Below are 21772 nucleotides of genomic sequence, written 5' to 3'. Positions count from 1 at the left end.
TTCAGTTCAGTATTGCAGAACCAACTATATATATATATATATATATATATTTTTTTTTTTTTTTTTTTTCATTAGAACTGCCATTCAGAGTACATTTGCAATCGCCACACAACATAGGAACTAAAATTCAAATGTAGTGCTATTTAGGGAGTTTCTTTAAAGTTATGGTGCATCCATCCTTTGTCACCATAGAAACAATTAAGTTCTAATTCACATTTTTATTGCTTAATTGTTAATCAAATCGCTTCTTTATATTTCAAAAGCAGATCCCCGTATTGAAGTTATTTTGGTGTTTAAGAAGAGCACATTATTTTTCTGATGCTTAAGAGTATGGTTTTAGCATTAATTAAGCTATTGATGAATCAAAAGAAAATTCCCTTTTTGTCAACATCTAATGGCCTCCTAAGAGTGTCTCAGTTAATTAAAGCAGTGCTGGGCAAGACAGCCAGAAATGCCCCGGGCAGATGACCAAAGCATTAGGTCCTGACGCAGCTGGCCTGTCCCTGCAGGAAGCCTGGAGAGAGTCATTCTGTTCTATGTAAAATTGACCACGAGTTCTAAATTAGGGGAGGGGTAGGGATTACTACTGGGTGATGATTCAGACGGCAGAGAATTTCACTGCTTCTCCGAGACTGTATTAAATAACTCCTTTTTTAAATACCAAAATGTGGGACGTCCAAAAGAGAATTCAGAGGTATACGTATGTGTTATTCAGCTCTCCTTCCCAAACAATCTTGTGTGACTGCTATGAATGTGTTGCTGTTTAGCCAAGGAAGCAAGGAAGCACAATCAAAAGCACAGAAATGGAAACATGGTCTGTTTTCACGTTCATTGTAAAAACGTGTCCTTAAAGTCTATTTTGTAACTGTAAAATGGTTTTGAAGACACATCACTATTGCTTGATTTTTGAGTGACTATTTTATATGTCTGCAAAATACCATGAGACATGCATGTTTTGCTGCCATCTGAGACCATTGGTATTACATACCGTGAGTGGACTTCTAGGGACATAATTTGGATGGTAAAGATCTTTTAGATCCACATGTAGACCTGAGAGGTTTTTTCTTTCTTTAATTTCACGGTAGGTAAAGCCTTAGCAAAATACCCTCCTTACCTTTCTTAAAATATACTCTGATATTTTAAGTTTTTTTTTAATCTGAATTTACTGACAGTGATGAATTTGATGTTGTGAAAACAGGGGTCCTCAGTTACGGAGTGTGTCCCTTGTCCCCCGTACGGGCCAAACCACAAGTCTTCCCACTGAGCTTCAGTCCTCTCCTCGGACCCCTCACTCTGTGGCTTTAACACCTCACACAGCGACCCATACTTCCCTCCAGAAAAAGAGAAACCTGGGTTTACCTGGAATTAAACCCCAGGATTGACTGAGGTTTGTTTGGTGTTTGGGTGGCAGAATGTAGGACACTGACCTCAGGAAAAGAAGTGGGGAACTCTGCTCTATATTCACTTTTAGGAATATTTCATTTTTTCCAACATTATTAAGCACTTTCTACCTTCTATATTTTAACTGTTTTTGCTGTTGATTTTGCAGTATTTTTTAAACTAATAAATTTTATGATAACATGGTGCTAAAACCAGATAATCTACCACAGAATATTTATTTCTAAGTGTATAGTCAGGAAGTGTGAACAAATAATCATTACCAATGAGACAATTGTTTTTATTAAAGAAACTTTAAGTCAGTTATATCTGAGGTGTATGATACACTAAGCAAAGTTCATGCAGTAGGACTCTTTAGATTATTAGATATCATAGTATTACCTATGATTTTATTGTTGTTCTTGCCTGTTGGGGAAATATTTCAGTATAAAACTTAGACTGTGATGAGATGTGCATTTTTAGAATTGAGAATATTATTTCTAATTGTAAAAATTATACCTTTTCCCTTGTTCAACTCTTTTTTTTCTTGAAGTATAGATCATTTATAGTATTGTGTTGGTTTTAGGTGTACAGCATAGTGATTCCGTTTTTTCTTTTGCAGATTATACTCCATTATAGGTCATTATAAGATATTGTGTATAACTTCCTGTGCTATACTGTAAATAATTGTTCCTTATATACATATTTATTTTTAACCATTTACCATCTAAATTCATGTTAAGTATCTTTCCTCTTTCAGTCATGGAGAAAGCCAAGAACAGGTTTGTGTTCTCAATCTAATGCTCTAAATATAAGTCATACTAGCCTGCATCTTAGAACCCAGATCACAGATGAGGATTATTGCTTAAGGCCCATGATTCAGGAATCTGGTACCATAACGAGGCTTTTTATATATAGCATTCTCCAGGTTGGCCAGATGCACCATTTCTAAGCATAGATTTCAATAAATAGTATCGTATGCCAGCTTCAAAATATGTCAACTACCTGCTAAAAATCTTGCTTTGGATACACAGTCTCTAAATCTCTCTCTCTCTGTCTCTCTCTCTCTCTCCATATATATATAATATATATATATATATATATATATATCATATAACTTTATTCATTTATTGAAGAATAATTGATTTACAATGCCTTAGTTTCAGGTGTACAGCAAAGTGATTCAGTTTATATATACATATATATGTATACAATTTTTAAGATTCTTTTCCCATATAGGTTATTACAAAATATTGAATATAGTTCCCTGTGCAATACAGTAGGTCCTTGTTGTTTATCTGTTTTATGGATAGTAGTGTGTATTCTCAAATTCCTAATTTATCCCTCCCCCCCCCAACCTCTCCCCTTTGGTAACCATAAGTTTGTTTTCTATGTCTTTGAGTCTGTTTCTGTTTTGTAAATAAGTTCATTTGTATCATATATTTTTTTAGATTCCACATATACGTGATAACATATCATATTTGTCATTCTCTGTCTGACTTACTTCACTTAGTATGATAATCTCTAGGTCCATCCGTGTTGCTGCAAATGGCATTCTTTCGTTCTTTTTTATGCTTAGTAATATTCCATCACATATATGTACCACATCTTCTTTATCCATTCCTCTGTTGATGGACATTTATGTTCCTTCCATGTCTTGACTATTGTAAACAGTGCTGCAATGAACATTGGGGTGCATGTGTGTTTTCAAATTATGGTTTTCTCTGGATATATGCCCAGGAGAGCTACCATATGATCCTATAATATATAATTTCTGAGAACTGTTGTCAGTATTAAAATGATTAGAATTTACAGATAGATTGCTATGAAAATGACTGCTTAAATGAGTCCCTTATTGAGTACATTCAACATCGAAACCATCCGAACTTCTGCTTTAGGAATGAAACTTGCATACTCTCATTGTGAAGAGTTCTGATTGACCAGACACTGTACTGGCTGCTTCATGCATCTTATTTCACTTAACCATCAGAGTAACCCAACCGAAGTCAGCTCTCTAAATGACCCCCATTTACAAATGAGAAATTGAAGGCCTCTAGCTGTTAAATTACTCCCTTTAGGTCGCACATCTTGCATGTGGTGGAGATGAGATTAGAAGTCATCTCAGCAGACTCCACAATTCACATTTAACCACTGTGCTCTATTGCTACACTCGTTAGAAAATCAAATTTAATATGACATGGAATTTCTAATTTTTCTCACTCTTTCATGTTTATAAAAATGTATCTTTATGTCAGGGAAAAGAGAGTTTTCTTTAAAAAATCAAATTTCAAAAATCAGAAAAACAAAGAAGTTAATGTTAATCTAATAATTTTTCATGACCCACTTAAAATTAAGCTGAGAAGCATATTGGGTGATCTGAAAAGAATTGTAACTGAGTGGTAGTATTTTTCCATAATGATTTCAGTAAAACTATAATGTAGAAAGTAGATTAAGAATATTTGAATTTCAGAAAAATCTAGACATAGATGATGAAAGAACATGACTCTCTGAAAAAAATATATAATTGCAGAGTCATCTACCCGTAAAGATATTTTCAAAACTGATTTTTCTTCATAGCCTTGCTCCTTTTTCTTTCCAGTGCATACATTCAACCTGTAAGAGAATGTTAAATTATTTTATTTTAACAACCTTGATTTTTCACAGCAAAATGGAGGTGCCAGTTAAGTGTGAGTTTTAACTAAAATAGCATTAGATTCAGCAACACAGAGAAAGGGTTTGCAGGGCTGTAGGACTCAGTACTAGTTCACCCATACACATATTTCCCATGTACTTGGCATTACATCCTGGGCGCTACTTTATCAAATCACCTAATCACCTAATAACATTGACTTATAGAATCAGTTTGATTTAATATGTTCCTTTTTTTTCTCAACACATGCTATCTTAATTCATATTAGCTGAACCTCGTTGCCTGCTTTGTCATAATGATCCTGCCTCTCACCAGGGGAGACAGAAGAGCCTGTATTCTTACTTTGTTTTAGATGGCTGTGTGCAGGCAGATGGCTGTCCCCTACTGTAAAGTTCAGAGTGACAGATTTAGAATATCAGTGCTTTGTGCTGCAGGAAAGCATGTGCCTCTGACTATTAATTGTAGGATTAACATTTGTAAACAGTCCCATACTTTTTAGTGTTCTATAAAACAGTTTTATAGATAGTGTAATAAAGGAGTATTTAAATGCCATACATTAAAACCAAGAAATCATTTATTTGATATCCTGTCTCTGTATGTTCCATATACGCTTAAAGGTCAGCTGCACTGAGTAAATTGCAAACGTAGAAATAAAAATGAGAGGTTTTACTAGGTGTTTCGTCTTGTTTGTTTTTTTTTTGAAAAAAGACGGCCTGAATGTCTGCTTTGTTTTTACCGTAATCAGAACATATTTTAAAGGCATATTAGAGTAGTCTGAATGTATTTGTTAACTATAGTCAGGTAGCTGGATGTCAGATGTTCCAGAGCCAAGAAGGCAGAGATAGTCAGCATCTAATAACAATGATCTATCTCCCGGCCAGAGGACGGATGGTCTGCATCATCAGAGAAGGGCCAAGAAATGGGTGTTGGCCTTTTCAAACATAACATTCCTGTCTGAAAATCCATCTTTAAAAGCAGAGGGCAACGCTGCATATTTATCAGTAAATGGCAACGGCTGAAATATTAAGATGTTAAGTTGAGAGTGAATGGGGATTGAGGTCAAGGGCAGAGGCTGACAGGAGACAAGACCACCTGTGGGCAGAGACAGAGGGTTCTGTTTCTGGAGCACGGGCAAGGGAAGGCCCCCATCTTCCCTGCCCTCGCACCACCAGTTGCTGCCGTTCTCCACCACGAGCACCATGTTCAGCTGGTAGAAAATGACAGCTCCCCCCTCATTCTGGTGCTGATAACTGTAAAAACTACATGTCCATCAATCTCTCTACTTACATTGGTAATAATCTAGAAATTTCCATCTAGGAAGAGGAGGGAAACATATACCCCTGTGTCCATCAAAAATGGATGACATTTATTTTATTTGTCTCCTTTATTGACTTAAATAGCATCCTTTAATTCCCTTACCATTCAACACATCCAATTAAAAAATCCTTAGTGGAACACCTATACATTAGTACCACACATGGAGTCAGTCATCAGAGGTGGTGTGAGGATCACATTTTTGTCTTTAAGTTTTCAAGTGGTTGTGAGCATGGAGGGTGCGTTGGGAGGATGCAAGGAAGGGAAGACAAGCCAGACACACAGGTCAGCTACCATTCACTACTTACGAAGTCATAGAATGCCTCAGACTACACTATACTATTAGTTAAAATAGTAAGCATTAAAAAGTCGTTTATTTAACAAACTGTAGAGCACTCATTTTTGTCTCTCTTCTCTTAACTATCTGTGCTTATATTATCTGCCTCCTGCTAGATGAGAGGGTCTTTTAGACAGAACCCTGAAGCCTTACACACGATCTCTTCACTGATAGCTGCCAGATTTGTAATCCAGCTCTGACCTTTGTTGTACGTCAGACATGCATATTACACTTGTATGTCAAACAAGGCCTTTCACACAGAAATGGGCCATGACTCTTATAGAGAAGGTGTCTCTCATTCTTACACTAATATATTAATTAATTTACAAATTGTCAGATGAAGTCATTCATGCACATTTCTACCACACATTCTTTGCATATTTTTGATGTGCTAAGCACTGCCTCAAACACTGATCACACATTAGAGAATAAGACGGACATATGCCCTGCTCTCTCTTTGTCTTTTACAAGTAGTATAAACCAATCGAGAAGTAAATGTTCAAATATATAATTCCAATTGATATATAGACTCTGAAACAGAGTGCTGTAACAAAGAAGAATAGAGTGGGGTGAGGTGGGAGTGGAGAAAGACCCATTTAGAAATTTACAACAAGCAAATGTCATTCAATCTAAAATTAAAAATCAGAAGGTGCCAATCCTTTGAAAAACAGAGAAGAGAATGTTCCAGACAAAGAGAATATTATGTTATCATGGAAATGAATATGTAAGAATGACTTTTTACCAGCTCTTTTTTTAAATAAAAACTGTAAGTACTAATAATTTTCTTAGTTAAAATTGGGGCTGAAACAAATTAATGATAAAAGCAATTCCTTTAATTTCATGCATCTACTTATTCAAATTTGTAATGGGCCCATTGTTCCTGCTCTCAAGGAATTTAGTACAGTTTTATGGTCAAATGTTATTTTTTAGCAATTACTGCAGTACACTCTTTCAAAGAAAACATTAAGCATTTCCATATGAGCATGTATTGCCAGATAGTTAAATTGATATAGTTTGTTGAATTCTAGCTTATTATTTGTCATTTTACCATTTTAAATAATGATAGAAAAGCCACACTAATGCTTTGGTATTATACTATTTACAGTGAAATAGTAAAGATTTGAAAGAAAGTTCTGTTGTGTAGTTAACTAGAAGACATCAGTGCAAAGAATTGAAAGATTAAAAGCTTGGAGGATATGAGAATAGACCAACAGCAAAAACAAAGGCTGATGTTGACCTGCCCTAAAATGTTACTACACAATGGCAAAATGGAAGAACTAGGATGCCAAAAGCTAATCAAGATTAAATCACATGGCCTCTGGGAGATTTATTTTCAGGCAAGTATGCTCTTCCACATGTGATGTGCCTTTGGCAGGAAACAATTAATAGAACTTGTACTTAAGAGGTGCCATCATGCCCTCACTCATAAATATAATTTTATTAATGAAACTGAGAACCATCTGAGCAAAAGAATTTATTCTTTAAACTGTCCTTGAAATACTAAACCCACTTCAATTGCTTTAATCTACTTTGCTAAGGTGTCTCTGTGGATATCTCTTTATTCTCCATCCTAGGATCGTAGATATGGATGTGAATAAATCTGAATAGGTAGAGAGAGAGATGGAAATCAAACCAGTCCTCACACATATGTCTGTCACCCTCTGTCTGTAGTGCCATTTGCTTCTGTGGATTAAAAATGAGGAATGGATGCTTTGGGTCATCTCAGTGCCTCTGGTAATTAACATCAGGTGCAGTGGTAACTAAGAAAGAAGAAGGAAACGCTAAACATTGCCAGTTCATACTTGGGACTTACCATGCTAAGCTCTTTTCCTGCACTTTCTCTTTCCATCCTCACACTGACCCTGTGAGTCAGATAATACTTTATTAGTCAAAGTTATTTTTGTTTCCAAGTGATGGAAATCAACTCAATAAATAATAGCTTACATTTATTGTATGCTTAAGATGTGTTAGGCATTGTTCTTAATCTTAGCCTGTAGTGACTCACTTATTCCTCGTGAATGAGTATTATTTTGAAGTAAATACTATCCTCTCCCCATAATTCAGTACAGAAAATGGATGCAGAGTGTTTAAGTAACTTGTCCATAGTTACTTAACCAGTAAATTTGGAATTGGGATTTGAATCCAAGTTCTTAAAACTATCCTTCCTGTCTGATCCAAGTTCATGTGAGCAAAGACAGAAAAATTTAGTTGTAAAAGCATAAAGGAGGAATATCATAGAACCCCAGAAAGGGGATGCAGCGGTGTCACCAGAAAGAGACTAGAAGCAGGAACAAAAAGCATTCTGGGTACATTCTGTACTGGAGTCATGTTTCATGTTCTCACCAGGTCCCAGCTGACAATGGTGTTTGAATCAACACGATAGGGTCCTTCCCCCATGGAAAGGCTGAATCTTGGATCGACCCAGGGGAAAAGATGCATGGCTAAGGTCACCACCCCTAACCCAGTCACTCTGGCTAAAACTATGCTGTGCCAGCCTGGATGCTGAAAGAGATCACAAAGCAGTGCCCAAGAAGGAAGAATCATTATAGGCTTGGAATATGCCACAAAATGTGTAAACTGCAATCATCAATATCCCCATCCTACTGAAGAAGAAACTGAGGCACAGAGAAAGTAATTTGCCTGGGTCATGCAGTGATGCACAAAGCCAGAACTCAAACCAAGGCTGGTTTGATGCCAAATAATTGTTCTTTTTACCACTCACTATACTTTTCTGTTTTAAAATCTCCATTAAGAGTATAGGGTATAAGCGTTGGGCCAATGTCATCTATATTGACATAGTAATGAATTTAGCTCATTAAATGACCTGACTAGGCAGGTTACATTCAAGAATAATCTAATTTCCCCCAGCACCAATTTACGATGTTTTCTGCCAGATTTATTTTGAGACAATCTGGACACAGCCCATAGCTTTCAGGTCACTTGCAGGTATTAAAAAGTCTAATCCAATGTAACTAACTAATACAATTTCATTCCCATGCCCAGTTTGAAGTTCTCCACACCCTCTTGTCCCTCCTGTGGATACATCTCCTCCCTAAAACTAGAGCTTCCTCCCTAAAACTAGAGCTTCAAGGGTCCGCTCAAGGGTAGAAGAAATCGGGAGAAGTGTGAATTCTGATTCTTGAGCAGTGGCTGATGGGGACAGTGAATGCATTCTGTCACTGCAGGGGCATCAGTGACTTGTTGGTGATTCCCTGAAATACATTTCTCTGTGGTGGGCTGTGCACTCTCTCATATAGATTTGGAGGGTGATAATAACTGGACCAATTAGCCTCTTCTTAGTTTGTACTGCAAAGATATGTTTAATACCATCTTCAGAAGGGGAGATAATTATCATGAGTTGCCTGCAGTTTGGAGACTTTAATAAAGTCCTCTTATAGATGCTGTTATATTAACATAAAGCTAGAGTACATTTTAATCAAGATGGAAAAGAATCCAATATCTAGGAATAATGGTATTTCTTCCTGCAGTTCTTTTCAAATATGTACACTGATGTATCCCTAGTAGCAGAGGAGATTCAACTCTACTCAAAAGGGTTCTAAGGACAAAACTGAATTCCAAAGGTCTTGGGAGTCTCTTGTTTCTTTAATCTTAAAAGTTGCATACTCTTTACATTCTACAGCATGTGCATTGTGATATAAAAAGGAAATGAAATCATCCTCCAGAAATTTTCATGTTTATCCTATGGCCACAAGCAACCTGATATGCTGATGCAGATTCCTGGAAACACATCTATCTGAGAAGAATAGGTTTACTGAAAAAGGCAGTAGGGTGGGAGTGAGAAGATGTGGAATCCTTCTCAGCCCAGCCCTTAATTGGCTATGCAGAATTAGGGGAATCATGACTCTTTTGACCTTCAGGTTCTCTACCTTAAGAGTGGCAGAGTTAGAATTAACTTGCAAGCCCCTTTCAGCTTTAAAATGTACTGACACCAGATTGCTCTCTAACATGAAACTGTTACTGAGTCCAAGCTCATACTGCTCACCACACAACCATAAATTGAGAGACATGGTGTTGGGGCAGGGAATACTGACTTTATTCGGAAAACCAGCAGACTGAGAAGATGGTGGACAAGTGTCCCAAAGAACCATCTTACCTGAGTTAGAATTCAGGCTTCTTTTATACTAAAAGGGGAGGGGATAGGGTCAAACATTTCCTGGTTCTGGTCAAACTCTGGAGGGGATGTGTTAATTTCTTCCTTCCTGCGGCCATTCACAGGTAGGCCTGGTCAGGATGTTGTCTGTGAGCTAAACAGAGTTATTTTAGCTTAATGCTTATTACACGGGAGGCAGGGTTCCCTAAGGTGGGCCATTATGTATAATTTAAGCTTATAGGCAACATCCCCTTAGTGGTTAACTTGCAGCAAAAGCAATAGAATACAAATGTTAAAGTAAAAGAAACAGATCCAATATGGAGTCGGATTTATTCTTCCCTAGTGCAAAACCTCTGGGGTTCAACCTAGCCATTGCTGTGGACTTGGGACTAAGTGGAAGCCTCTTCACCTTGCCTGGAGAGCTTGCTGGTCAGGCCCTTTTCCTACTTTACTCTCCAGTTGTTACATGATGAGTTCCCAGAGAAGGAGAATCCTAGAAAGAGATTATAAAGCAGGAGTTTTATTAAGGGAGCACTTTTAAGATCTACACACATAGGGAAAAGAAGGCAGCTGGATTTGACAGCAAGTGCTTCACAACATCTGCCCCACCAATATCCTTCTGCATCCTCTAAGGTTCAACCATGAGCTACCCTGGTCTTTTCCAGCCTAGAAATTCTAAAATTGTCTTCTCTTTTGTGCTTCTCTGACATTACTCACACACAGAGCAATTTCTGAAAAACAAAGGACTTTGGGAGAAAGGATGCTGTTTGGAGTTGTAGGGAATATCTTGAAGTCCATAGTTTCACTTATTTTTTTATTTCTAATTAGGAGACTTGGTTTCCCTCATGGAGTGAGAGAATGTGATTTCTTTCAACATGTTATTGCCTGAGGTTCCCTCATTGACACCCAGGGGTTTCACTCATCTGGATCCATGACAGACTTCTTTTCCAAATGATCTGTGCTTGGTTTTTCTTCCAAATTCATCTCTTTTTCTGACACACGTTGCCCTCCATGATCTGATGCCTGCCTGCTTCTCTGGCTTTGTTTTCCTCCAACCTCAAGCCATTCAAAATTTTAATCCAGTCATGCTGAGGGATTTGTAATTTCCCTGCCTTTCCTTTCCTCTCATGTGTCATGCCCCATGCCTTCCGATGTTCCATGTGGAATATCCTTCTTGATCTGGTTAGCTGCTTTTCTTCCTTAAAGACTTGGGCCAATTATTATTTTCTCTGGGAAGCTGTCTTCTGTGATTCACATTCCAACCTGCTTTTGTTTCCACTCTACTTTCCCATAATATCTTGTGCCTTTTCCTATTGTTGTATTTACAGACTTTATTTTCATAGTATATTTACTTGCATCTCCCTCCTAGATAGGAAAATATCAAGGAAAGTGAGTGTTTTCATTTATGTCTTTCTAACCCAGACATCTAGCATAACATGTGAGATATAAAAGGAAATCATATATTTTTGTTTAATTTAAAGAAAACTATTTTTTAAATAACTGAATAGCTATTTAAGTAAATAATATGATATTTAGGAAAAAATATAAAACTTGCTTCTCTCTATAGCAAAGTCTCAATCCCTGACATTTTTCCTACCCAAACTAGTTTTGAATTTGAACAGTTTTCAAATTTTATATTCATTTCAATCTGTGCCTGAAGACAGCCCTTCTAACGTGGGTTGTTAAAGAACTCTTCAGAACACTTACATTTACTCTTCTTTTGTAGATAAAGTCTAAACTATTTAGACTATGATATTTACAAACATGCTTGAAGTAAAACTAACACAAAGTTTCCAGGATGTGTCTTCCCTATGACTATCACAGGATTTAAAACATGGCAACACAAGTGCTAGATGAAACACTTTTGGTATATCACTGAACCTTTGCTATAATTCCTTGTCCTGAATAAATTGAAAATAACCCTTAATTTTCAAAAGTATTTCATAAATATGTACTACTTTCAAAAAATTTAAGCAGTTCAACTAAATTTTGAGCTCAGAGTATCATAAACCACTGAAGATTATCCTCTAGTGCTTTCTATAATAGAATTCAGAAGAAAGAAAATGGAATGAATTGCAATCTTGAATTAGAATGGAAGTCTAATATCGACAATGTAAATTTTCTAAAAGTTTTTGAGAAATTTTACTTTTTATTTCTATCATGTTGGCATCATTACACACACGTATCACATGCATATCAAATGGCACATTACACCAGAACTCTTGTATTACACTTATACCTCTTATGTTGAGAAGGTCTTTTTTATCATATCTAATTATGTGGGAATAATGATATTCCCATGCTTATGATTTTCTATGATACTGTATCATATTTACTTAACCACATCTTGCAGGTCTGTATCAGTATGTATACAGTGGGTACAGACTCTGGAATACCTGGAAGTATGTCATACAGAGTATGCACTGTCACACAGAGTGATGTAGTTACGTTTCTTTCTAGGATGTAAAAGAAAACGATGACTTTAATTAGATGCACTTCAATGACACCACAAAACAACTGTTAAAGTTTTCTATGGTTTGAGCTTTTCTGAAAAATGTTTTTTGCTTTTTCACAAATTTCTAACACCTGGTTTAAGAAGGAATCTAAAAGTCCTATCTGCTATGGATTCCCATGTGCAGCACATGACATTTTCTTGGCATAAAAAGCAAAAGAGCCACTTAAAATTAGTTCCCTTATTCAAATTAGTATGTGCTGTGCCAAAACTGTGTCTGGAAAGAACCTGTACTCTATTAACATATGGGGAAAGGCAAAGAATGAAAACAAAAGCAAAAGAAGGCTGAGTTTTTTCTCTTACACATTGAGTTTATATACTTTTCTGTTTCTTTACTAGATAGAAACTTGAAAACTATACACATTTTCACGTTAAATTGATTTATAATTCACTTTTTGTAGCGGTGATAAAAAGGCATTATGTATGAATATCCAAAAAGATTACTGTGCAATCATTTGAAAATAGTCAACATTGAGAATTGCTAAAAATGATGAATGTGTGACTCTGGACACAATTAGAGTCTGTGAAATCAACCATACCATTGTTCAGATGTTTGAACATATGTTTGAAAGCCCAAAGCATAGCCGTATAGAATCATTCCCTATTTTAGAGCAATGTTCCCTTCATTTTAATCCATTTGTATTATTAAAAAAAGATGTAATCCACATATATCAGGTTAATTTGCATTTAGATCACTTGAAATGCTGTCTTTTAAAATGCCTTCTGACGTTTCACTATTTATATATTTTAAGGCATTAACATATCACAGTAATGCTTCATACATCTCTAGATTAGAGCGTTATGCTTCTGCTTTTTAACTCAAAGCCAGAAACTCTGGTGGTAATTGTGACCCTCATGTAAATGCTATTTACTCTATTCCTATACAGGTTTTTAATCACATTCAATAATTATAGTCATTTATATTAATTTACAAATATAATACGTATCTGGTCTTGTACATATCATGCTGATCCATTTCTTATTCTGATCCATCCTGTTCCACATCACTATTCACATTGCTTTGAAATTACATATTTGCCAAAATCTCTGCTAGTGAATATTTTTTCATCTATCCTTAAAGTAGAGACTTGGACAGTTTTGCTCTTATTTACCATTCCAAATTTAACCTTCCAAAATTATATGACATTTTCAAACTTTAGAAAAGATTCCTTTCTATTCAAACACACTCTGCAAAACACATTTCACAAGTATAGTTCTGTACATAGTTGTGATGGAGTAAATAAAGTAAGTCACTTTCACTTTAGGGAAGAAAATAATGTCCTCATTAATTGTCAAGTCCCTCTCTCTCTGGTCATTTCTTGTCTATCACTATCAATTTTACACTGATCAGACCATTTAAACTTTACAATGGTCCTTAGCTGTCTCTAGAGATTTAGGCCCCCTTTCATGTGCTTTATATGATCTTTTTCATGATCTTTATCCAAGATCTTTGGACTTTTTAAATGAGTCCAAAGACAAAGGCCTATGACCTCTCAATAACACTCTCTCTAGACTTAACTTTAGATTATTTATCTGACAATGCCTTTGGGCAAATTGTTCAACCAGCTGTAGATACAAAATATTACCAGCGCATTCACATATATCTGCAAACATAAGAGTTGCCGGATAAAATACAAGATTCCCAGTGAGGTTTAAATTTCAGAAAAATAGTGAATAATTTTTAGTATAAGTATGTTCCAAATACTGCATGGGGCATACTAGTCCCAAAAATATTTTGTTTATCTGAAATTCAACTTTAAATGCATTTTATTGGATAACTCGGACAACACTGCAGTCATCAAGGGGATTATGCCCTAAAAACATAGCCTATTAGAGTGGCAAGAAACTTTACAAGTAGTTTAGTTCAGGGGTCAGCAAACTTTTTCTATAAAGGGCCAGACAGTAAATATTTTAGGTTTTCTGGGCCACATAGGGTCTCTTTCATGTATTTTTCACTTCTTTTTTTTTAAAAACAACTTTTCAAAGATGTAAAAAATCACTCACAGCTTATAAGTTGTATAAAAGTAGGCTGTGGACTGGATTTGACCCAATGCCATGTTCTGCCAACTCCTGGTTCAGGTCATCACCTCTAATTTTGCACGAGCTTCAAATGCTTCGTTAAAAGCAAGAACTGGTGTTTGCATCATCTTTCCTTGATCTGCTTACAACCGTCAATCAGCATGAGTTGTTAAGGAAGGGTCTATATTCTCACAAAACATCTGGCTGAAAACATTTCTGGTGTTTGTCCAAATATGGAAATCTTCTGAAATTCATACATTCTCCCTCTTGGTACAAGGTTTGCTTATCTCCAGTCTTCTGTCTCCCCGACTTCTATTCACCCCAAAAAAATTGGAGCTTGACTAATTAATTATGAACTTGACTAGCTAGTTATGAACTTGACTCTCAACTTAAGGTAATTGAAAAAGCACTAGATTCTAGTCCAGATGGATAACTTCATATAAATCATTAATAACTTTCCCAAACATAATATAAGCATTCAACACTTTTTAAAATGTTTATTAGGCATTCCCTACATACCAATATACAAGTTTACAAATGTAAAAATAAAGGTAAAATATTGTGTACTCAGGACCCCTTTCTTTCCACCACTCCCATTTGGTCTGTACTAGTTTGATCTCTTAGCCACTGAATTCTTAGATCTGTATTCAAACTTAGATACCTATCTAAGGCTGACATCACAACATTCCCAAATTTCTTTGAGTGGTTATCCTACCTACTTTTGATTTTGCATATATATTCTGCTTCAGGTAAATCTTTTTCCTTCCTTCAACGTCTTCCCAAGAAATGTGATTTAAGCAGAAGAGAGCTATGTAGGCACACCAAGCTCAGTGACTATGTTTGCTAAATGAACGCGGACATCAACAGATATTTTAAAACTTTCGTAAGATTTACTATTGTTGTTAGCATTGATTTTGGTGGTACTGTTTCTCTTCTTGTTAAGCCTACAGGTGTAAACTCCTCTAAACTAATGAGTAGCTCTTGCTGTATTACCACTAAATTGAACTTAAAGTTCTATTTACAGTGCTTTTCTACCCTCTTCAGTTTTAAATATGTTCCTCTCCAAGAAGAATTAGAATCAAAACAAGCATCATGCTTTCCTAGTGATCTCTTAGTACTATGTTAAGTAGTAATTTATCCAATCCTAAGGATAGATAGAAAGATAGCTTTAATTATAAATATATGTATGTGTATATACATATATACATGTGCATTTTTAACATATACATAACAGATTTAAATTCTTCCTGTTTAAAATATTAGCAGTTGGTCACATTTATTTTAAATTTTTATCTTCTGGAAATTATTTTTCTGTTTGTTCTAATTTTTCTTTTCATTCTTGATTATATATCTTGTCATCCATCTTCCATACATGACTTTTTAAAAATCCTAGCTCATCATTAAATTATTTAGATAGTCCTGCTGTGTAATTATGTACACCCAGATTTTCTCTTTAGGTAATATTATTTGCAATTGTACAGTGGCAATTTAACTCACTAATTTTTTAAAATTTATCTTGGGCTGTATTATTTTTAAGAGGATTAAACAATATCATGTCTATTTGATAGTATGTACATATATTATAAATTACAAAAGGTTATACATATATATGTACATATATAAATTAGATTAATTTTATTTAGCAAGACTTCAGCTAAGGAGAAGAGAGAGTGCACGGAGATCAAAAGCAGCCTTCATCAGCTGAGCGACTGACACACGGAAGACTGAGGGTAGTTGAGGTCTCCCCATTGGAGCTGTGGGGTCATGTCAGGGGCAGCCAGAACTAACATGGCATTTATTACCCAGTGAGAAAGTTATTTTCCTATCAATTGTCTTTTGAGCCTTCAGATTACCTAAAAGCTCAATTTGGTGCTTGTATATCTTTAGCATGTCTATATTTGCCAATTGTTTTTTCTCAGATTTGGAACCTTGGGGGAAAATAAAAGGTCAATCTAGATATGAATCATTGGTATCATTTTTATAGATACTGTTGTGGACTGAATTGTCTCCCTGCAAAATTCATGTGTTGAATTCCCAAGTCTTACTACTTCACAATGTGACTGTATTTGGAGATCTGGCCACTAAAGAAGTAATTAAGCATAATGTCCTCCAGGTCATCCATGTTGTCACAAATGGTAGGACTTCCTTCTTTTGTAAAGCTGAATAATATTTATATGTAATATATCTATATGGCTGAAATGTATGTATACATGTATATGTATGTATGTGTGTGTGTATATATATGTATATATATATATATATATAAATTTTTCTTTATCCATTTATCTGTTAACACTTAGGTTGTTTCCATATCTTGGCTACTATGAATAATGTTATATTGAACATCCGAGGGAAGATATCTCTTTGAGATAGCTATTTTATTAACTTTGGACATACCCAGAATTGGAATTGTTGGATCATATGGTCGTTCTATTTTTAATTTTTTGGGGAGCTACCAAACTGTTTTCCACAGTGGCTGTACCAATTTACATTCCCTCCAAGAATGCACAAGGGTTCCTTTTTCTCCACATCCTCACCAAAACTTGTTATCTTTTGATGTTTTGCTAACAGCCATCCTAACAGGTTTGGGGTGAGATCTCATTGTGGTTTTGATTTGTATTTCCTTGGTGATTAGTGACATTGAGCATTTTTCATATACCTATTGACCAGTTGTGTGTCTTCTTTGTGCACTATAGTGACTGTAGTATTGTATACTTAAAATTTACTGAAAGAATAGATCTCAAGTGCTCTTACCACACAAAAAATGTAACTATGTTAAGTGGTGGATATGTTAATTCACTTGATTGTGGTAATCATTTCTTAAAGTGAACATATACCAAAACATCACATTGCACACATTAAATTCACACAATTTTTATTTGTCAACCATACCTCAGCAAAGTTGGAAAAAATTTTTGATTAAAAAGAGAGAGGATTAAGTTAAAAGAAGATCATTAGGGTGTGTCCTAATCCAATCTGACTGGGGTCCTCACAAAAAGGGAAAATTTAGACACAAATGGAGGCACGTGCTAGAACACAGGGTCTACTTGAGGACACAGTGACAAGACAGCAGTCTGCAAGCCAATGAGAGAGGCCTTAGAAGAAACCAAACCTACCCATACCTTGAGATGGATTTCCTCCCCAAACAGTGATAAAATACACTTTTGTTGTTTAAACCACTCAGGTCTGTGGTATTTATTATGGCAGCCCTAGCAAATTAATATAATTTTCATCCAATTTTGAAAATGTTAATATATCCATTTACCATAGTGTTATAAGTCTACCTTTTAAAAATAAATTAGCTTATATAAAAAGGTAAAGAATAAATACAAATAGTTAATAGTAGTGCTGATCAGCTTGAAATGTAGGATATAGAGAAAACGAGTTGCAATCTCCACAATGGGAACACCAGAATTTAGAGTTAGCTTAGGAAAAGTGTGATTAAACTGACAAAAGATGAAGGGGTTATCAAACAGGCAAGCAGCATAAGGAAATCATCCAGGAAGTCAAAGGAGAGAGATTCAGGACTCTGGACATTTTCATGGGGTAAAGCACGAAGATCAAAAAAATAATGGTTTAGAAAAAAACATTGGATTTGGCATTAAAAAACAGAGCCATGACCACAGTTTCAAGAGGTGAACTGAAAAGAGGTTGAGACAGTGCTTTTGCAGAAATGGCAGAACCCGGGCAGTAGCTGAAGGCAGAAGGGGGATCTAGGAAAGATTTTAAATTTAAGAACAAGAGGTGTAGCTCTTAAAAGCAGAAGGGAAGGGGCTAATACGGAGAATTTTTTTGTTAAAAAAAATAAAACAGTGGTATTGGAGAGGTGAGATCCTGAAGAAATATGGAAGAAAGAATAGAATTGAGACCAGCATAGAAAGCCTGGTAGCAGAAAGTGAAATGGAGGTAAAGTATGAACGACATTTAAGATTGCATGTTGTTGATCGCAAACATATGAATATGCATTATTGGAAGAACTGAGAATTGTATCTACAGTTATGATATGAGGAATTCTGTTTGTGATTGGATCAATGACAACAGATGTTTCAGCTTAATCAATTCTCAGGGTCTGTGGGAGAGGAGAGGATTAATGCTGATTACATAATCACAACACACACACAAGAATGATAGAAGATTGTCACAGAGCGATGATGGGGTGGAACATACGGACAAACACTGCTGAGCTGAAAGTCATGTCTTTCAGATAACAAAATGAGCTAGCTGATAAGAAGTCATTTTAATACCCAGGCTCTCCCCAACAGCTCTCCATGGCTCACATGTTTCTCAATCAGAGAATGACAGAATAATCTCAAGATCTCCACATGTTTTCATCAGCTGTAAAAAACAATATTTGAAATTTGTCAAAAATCTGACATCTGGGCAAAACTTTGATGAATTCTGCCTGTTTTCTAGAATAGTCCATTTTCTTCCCTTTACCTTCTCACATCTCCCCAAGTTCCATACAGACTCTGTCAGAGGAGGTTGAGATGTTTAAGTAGCGAGTGTGTAAATGCTCCCTATCTTAACCAGACACTATCAGTGACATTAACTGTATTTAATAATAAAACATATGACAGACATCTCCTTGTTTAAGTATTCATTATTTGAGTGCTCTATAATCTGTGTTCCCACATTCAGTGTAGCATAAGACAGTTAGGTTTATCACGGTATAAAAATGTTCACTGTTAACATGACTGCCCACTTATTCTTCCTTCCTGAATACGATTCATGACCAATCAGGATCACATCTTTGGCTGCTGTAATTCTTCTCTCTGATTTTCACATAATGTAAAATTAATAAGAAATTGATTTTGAAGTAAAGTTGCAAATACGACAAGTTACAGGAGTCCATAAAGTCACTTATTACATTAAAAGTCATTGTCGGGCTTCCCTGGTGGTGCAGTGGTTGGGAATCCACCTGCCAATACAGGAGACACGGGTTCGAGCCCTGGTCTGGGAATATTCCACATGCCATGGAGCAACTAAGCCCGTGTGCCACAACTACTGAAGCCTGTGTGCCACAACTATTGAAGCCCATGCACCTAGAGCCCGTGCTCCGCAACAAGAGAGGCCACCACAATGAGAAACCTGCACACCGCAACGAAGAGTAACCCCTGCTTGCTGCAACTAGAGAAAGCCCGCACACAGCAACGAAGATCCAATGCCGCCAAAAATTAATTAATTAATTTTTTAAAAAGTCATTGTCCAATGATAATCTGGCAGATTCCAGCTACCTAACAATCGCCTAGAATTAGATAATCAAAAGGTTTATGACAAGAGATGTGCTTCAAATAAAAATTATTTGAATAACAACATATAGAGAGAGGGTCTTGGGAAAACTGATGAAGTCCACGAATATTCTTGACAAAATTAACGCTGGAACACAGTGTGAAAAATCAAATGTACCTTAAATAGTGTTATGTTGTGCTATTAATTTTAAGAAGAATTTTAAGAAGAATTATACCAAATATTAGTATATGGTTATAATCTAAAAACTCTATTTGTGAAATATAAAATAAATTTATTTTTATAAATGTTTAGCTTCCTTCAGGAAGATAAATTATTAATAAAATATTTTGAGTTTTTTTTTTTCCTTTTTAAAAGTGAGTCTCATCAAGTGAGTTTTTATTTAGGCAGTATGCATGTACCAAATATTCCTTCAAAATAAGAACCTTAGGTTCATGCAGATCAATTTCTCAACAAGTTTCAAGTCCTTGAAATGCCTACCCATGAGGTCCTTTCTCTGAGAAGCAGAGTATAACTTGAGTAACCAATTGGAAAGTTCACCTGCAGGGTCTTGTTGACTAACAGTGAAAAGAAAGAAAGTAAGAGAGAGAGAGGAAGAGAGGAAGAAACAAAGAAAAAGAACAAAAGAAAGAGGGAGGGAGGGAGGGAGGGAGGGAGGGAGGAAGGAAGGAAGGAAAGAAGGAAGGAAGGAAGAAATCCTTTTTTAAACTACCATAAAATGTTAATGCTAACATGAACTTGTGACAAGTTGACCTTCAGTGTTTCCATGTCATGTGGTACTTTCAAATCATCCTAGGGGTTATCAAGATCTTCATGCACCCGGATGATTTAGGAATTGGGTTGACTCTGCAGTTATTTCAGAAAACTCCCTGAAAGGAGCTTTGTGGACTATATCTCTGCAATCAATTACCATCATTACAAAAAGGGGAATTAATCTTTAAATCTAGATCATTATGTGTCCTGGTTAGTGGAATTAAAAGAGATAGAACTTTGCCTGCAAATTTACCATTTCACACTGGTTCCATATAAATTACTTTCAGTGGCCACAAGAAAGTGCTAAAATTGAAATTTGTCAGGTCGTCGTCATCTGACTAACAAATGACTAACTGTTTATACCAGGACAGTTTGTAATGTAGTGTGTATTTATAAAATTAACCATGATTATTGAAGATCAAATCATATTACTTGGTTATAATTTAAAAAGTGGAAAACACAAAGGAATAGCAAAAATATGACCAAACCTCCAAAAACAGACAAACTAAGTTGAATAAAATTTTATAGTGAAATAGAATTATGCTAATATTTTTGGTTCCTATGGAAATGAAATATTTTTAAATGATCTTTAAGCATTCCCACTGTGAATGTTAATTAGAAAAAGGAAGCATGAGCTATGAAAATGGCTTTTAATTTTTCTCTTACATTTTATCATGAAAATTTTCAAAATACAGAAGAGCTGAAGAATTTTAATACCTATATGACCACCATCTAGATTGGATCATCAACATTGTATCATACATGTCTTATTCCACACTTATCCATTCCCCACTTAGTCCATCAGTCCACTTCTGATGCATTTCGGAAGTTGCCTATTGGTACCCTATACCCTAAATACCACAGCAGGCCTATCACTAGATTCAATATTTGCTTGCAGAGCTCTTTTTTCTTTTGCGGTAAAAGTCACAGAGATTGAAATACTCAAATCTTAGACACTCCATTAGATGAGTTTTGACAAATACATGCTCCTGTGAAATGCAATCTCCTGGCAGACGTAGAATGTTATCCCCCAAAGTTTTCTTGTGCTCATTCACAATGGATCCCTTCCCCTGAATCTTCCGGGAGCAACTGCTTTTTGACTTCTTTCCCACATAGATTAGTTTTAACTGTTCTTGAACTTCATATAAATGGAAATATACTATAGTATACCATATATTATTTTATAAGGCTTTTTTCTCCCAGCATGTGCTTGAGATTCATCCACGTTTTTAGTGTATCAGTAGTTCATTGCTTTTTATTCCTGAGTAATATTTCATTATGTGCCCCCTTTGATGGTCCCCTGAGCTGTTCCCATCATTTTGCTATCATGATGAAAACTACTATGACATTTTTATAAAAGCCATTTTGGAAAATAATAATGTATTTTTACATTATATTTTATATTATTATTTTATATTATTATTACATTATAAAAAAAATGTATTTTTATTT

The 21772-nt window shown here is 35.6% G+C and overlaps 1 protein-coding gene across 1 annotated transcript in view; it reads left to right on the top strand.

Moving 5' to 3' along the window:
* EYS (eyes shut homolog) overlaps positions 1-21772 on the top strand; it is a 1685417-nt gene that overhangs the window by 1162018 nt on the left and 501627 nt on the right. The gene's annotated exons all lie outside the window — the stretch shown is intronic.

Source organism: Tursiops truncatus, chromosome 12 (assembly GCF_011762595.2).
Source record: "Tursiops truncatus isolate mTurTru1 chromosome 12, mTurTru1.mat.Y, whole genome shotgun sequence".
NCBI lineage: Eukaryota > Metazoa > Chordata > Mammalia > Artiodactyla > Delphinidae > Tursiops > Tursiops truncatus.
The sequence above is the reverse complement of the archived record's forward strand: the minus strand, read 5'-3'. Positions and strand labels throughout refer to the sequence as shown.